A 3803-nucleotide genomic window follows, 5' to 3' on the forward strand; every position below is an offset into this window, starting at 1 on the left:
TTCCTTTTGTCGTGCGGGAAATGTGTCGCACAGCCGGTAGCAATGATCTCAGCCATGGAATCTGCTTGGACTGCTTCGAAGAGTGCGGTGCCACGTTTACAGACGCGAGTACAACCCCATTGTCTATGTTTTGCATTCCAATCGCCACATAGAATGAACTTTGTCTGCCCTCCCAAAGTTTTCTCAGCAAAATTGAGAATGTCAGTAAAATGGTGGGGGGACCACCTTAGTGAGGGCGGACAGTAGACAGATACTATTACTATCATTTCGCTCCGTCTGTTGTTGTCTGGCAGCAAGACTATTGGTGCACTCTGTATCATTCTTTTTCAATTGGTTTTAAGGCCATGTGTCGGATACTGCTGTTTACTATAGTGGCGACTCCTCCTCTCTTGCTAGGGACAGGATTTTGGGCTAGGTATGTGAAAAATCCTGGCAGCTCTAATTTGGTGGATTTGTTGTCAAATCTGGTTTCAGTGACTATGACTATGTGAGCATACGATGAACAACTTGAGTTCATCTAATTTATTGTTAATCCCACCTGCATTCCAAAAAGCGATTTTAAGGATATCCCTGTTTCCCGCCTGAGCCATAAGAAACGTCACTTTCTGATGATACTAGAAAGAGCGTTTAAACAAAGATTGGATCTCGGAAAGGATTTTTTGGAGATTTTGGACAATCTTTTCTTTGGTTTAGTAGGCTGGTGACGATTTCTAGGAGGTTGTTAAGCTTCTTTTCCATCCCTTCAATGCGATTTAGAAGGTACTGCTCCTGACTCGGCTCCTTGGATTCGTCATTAGGGATAGCGGAAATGAGTGAGATGTGTGTTGGCCGGGCTTAGGACGCTGTTTGGGTTTTTCCTGCTTTCTTCTAGAGACCCTAGGACCTTTTTCCTAGTTGTCGGCGGGCTTGTCTCCTTCCTCGGTTTCTTGTAAAAAGCCCTTATTCTATTTAAACTTTTATTTATATATATGTTCCTTTGCGATATCTTCTTTCCTTGGATTCTTTTGGCAGGTAGGTAGGGATGTGTGTAGGGATATTTATTGCATGGGGTCTGAAGGTGCGTGGGTTCTGAGTGTAGGGATTGAATCTTGTTAATATATAGTCTTTCTTGTAAAGCAGGACATCCTTTATAGCTGCTTACGTGGCTTCCATTGCAGTTTGCACAAGTAGCCGGAAGGTTTTTGGGTTTAGTGCATGAAACCGTGGCGTGCAGCTGGCCACATTTCATACATTTAAATAATAATTTTTTGTATGCCCAAACCTTGACTGTTTGACCTCCAAGGGATTTTAGTAGAAGGACCTTGAGATGGCTGCCATCAGCTTTCGGTACAACCTCAACCTCATGAATGCGCATAGGATTTCTCGTGTCCCTGAACTGCATTTCCCTGATAAATTTTGTAGAATTTTTAAATTCAGATAAGGGCTCGAGTTTTTATTACGAATTTCCGGAATTTGAGCCAAAATACTAAAAAAAAAAATACACTGGCGAAAATTCGATCCAAGAGGCCTGGAGCATGTTTTGGTGGAATACTCTAAAATTTAAAAAAGAAAGTGTACACTGGCCTACCCGGACGACCTATCGAAGGGTAAGAAAGCTATCGGATCGAAATGGGTGTTTGCAGTGATGCGAGAAAAGACGGGTCAAGTAGAGCGGCTGAAATCTCGACTAGTTGCTAAGGGATGCGCTAGTTAACATACCCCCTCTCGGTCTACCCAGTACTGCAAAGAGAGACAACACCGACCGTGATGCCGTAACACACACCGAACACGCCAGGGGGAAGATGTGTACGCTCTGAAGGGACAAGGACGCACCCTCTTCGGATTTGGTGGTTATAAAAAGTGTACATTCTGTACCCCTATTAAGCAATTGGTCCTTTTCAGGATCACCATTCAGTTTTTAAAAGAAGGAAGATTTTCAGAAAGGAATTCATTTTATTATTTGGGACTTTCAAAAAATATGTCATTCGCAATAACATTAAACTAAAAATAAATGTCGGTCGTTCTTACTCTTTCAAAGAGAATGTGTATATTAATATGGAATTGCACAGACTGTAGTGGCTTCAGACACCGCGTGTAAAGCATCACATCGTGGTGTGCGAGTGTTTAAAGAAGCAAATTGAAGTTTATACCGCATATAGTAGAAAAACTGAAGAAGTCCCCGTCCCTACGAGTGTGAACGAGGCAATGAGTATGGATAATTCTGCTGAATGGAGAGCTTCTATGCAGAAGGAGATGGAGAGTCTGCAAGCCAATGCGACCTGCACGTTGGTGGATCTCTCAAAGGGTAAGAAAGCTATCGGATCGAAATGGGTGTCAAGTAGAGCTGCTGAAGTCTCGACTAGTTGCTAAGGGATGCGCGAGTTAACATACCCCCTCTCTCGGTCTACCCAGTACTACAAAGAGAGACAACAGCGACCCAACATGAAGGGACTGAGAGCCGACCGAAAGTTTAACGAAAATCGCCAATACGAACTCTGACAAAGACATTTGGGAGATACATACATATACATATTTGTGATAAAGAATTCATGTCATTCTCATTTCATACCTCAAACCGCTCACTTGTTTTTTTTTGGAAGCTTTCCTCCCTCGGCCACAGGATTGTAACTGGCGCATCCGGTCAACGGACAAGGGATTAACAATTCCCACTACGCTTATCGTTCTAATTCTAAAGAGGTGATGAACATGTGACGGCAGTGGTTGTGGGGATTTTATTAGTGAGTGGTGAATTAAAAAAGAATTAAAAAAAGCCTTATTGAAACATAATGACGTAAAAGTGCAAGTAAAACAAAGGAAACAAACGAGATCAGGTACAAATTGCTTCACATGCGACCGTATATGTGTATATCAATTTACAACAACAATTTACAACAAATTTACCAACAAGTTTCTGTGTGTGAGGACCGTATATGTGTACATCAATCGCTGATAAGGCACCGGGATCATCCATACATCTAACTCTTAAAAATGGTAAATTAATCAAAAACAAAAAAAAAAGGGAGCGAGAGCGAGATATTCCCGTTAAGAATGGGACTAGCAAGGAATTAACAAAAATGCCATAATGTGTGTTGGTATTAGTGTGTGTGTGTGGAGTGAAGTAAGCCTCCAAAGTGTGTTTGTATTGCGGGTAGACTTGGGTTCTACGCATTATTGCAACGTTTGTTCTGCACATTAAATTGCAAATTGTAGTTTATACCGCATATAGTAGAAAAACCGTACTACATATTTACAACAAATTGCCAAATTAAAAATTTTTTAATTCTTTGGTAATAATTTGGTGGTCCTGAAAAGAACGGCTTGACAAGTATGTACAAGTAGTTTTTTTGCATAGCCTTTGAAACGTTTAGGCCTTTTTTTTCGGTCTTCTTGGGCAACAGAACCTGTATATTAGGCAACACGGCACTTTGTGCAATTGTGACGCCGGAGATCAGCTTGTTTAACTTCTCGTCGTTGCGGATAGTCAGTTGCAGATGACGCGGAATAATTCTAGTCTTCTTCAAGCTACTGCAGAACTTCAGGGAGACACCTTATAGAGAAAATCTGAGAGCATTCTGCGAAAAGACGGGAAGAAGACGTCAAATCTTGATTTCGAAATTACACCTGGAATGTAACCAACCAGAATTTCTTATTTATGTTCAAGCAATTAAAGAATACATTAAAATACTGATTAGAAAATTATCAATATAGTTATTTAGTATTTTGGCTCAAATTCCGGAAATTCGTAATAAAAACTCGAGTCCTTATCTGAATTTAAATCACACAAATTCTACACAAATACCCAAACTTAATATTGACCAAGTTAT

This window comes from Drosophila mauritiana, unplaced genomic scaffold, assembly GCF_004382145.1.
Source record: "Drosophila mauritiana strain mau12 unplaced genomic scaffold, ASM438214v1 Y_27, whole genome shotgun sequence".
NCBI lineage: Eukaryota > Metazoa > Arthropoda > Insecta > Diptera > Drosophilidae > Drosophila > Drosophila mauritiana.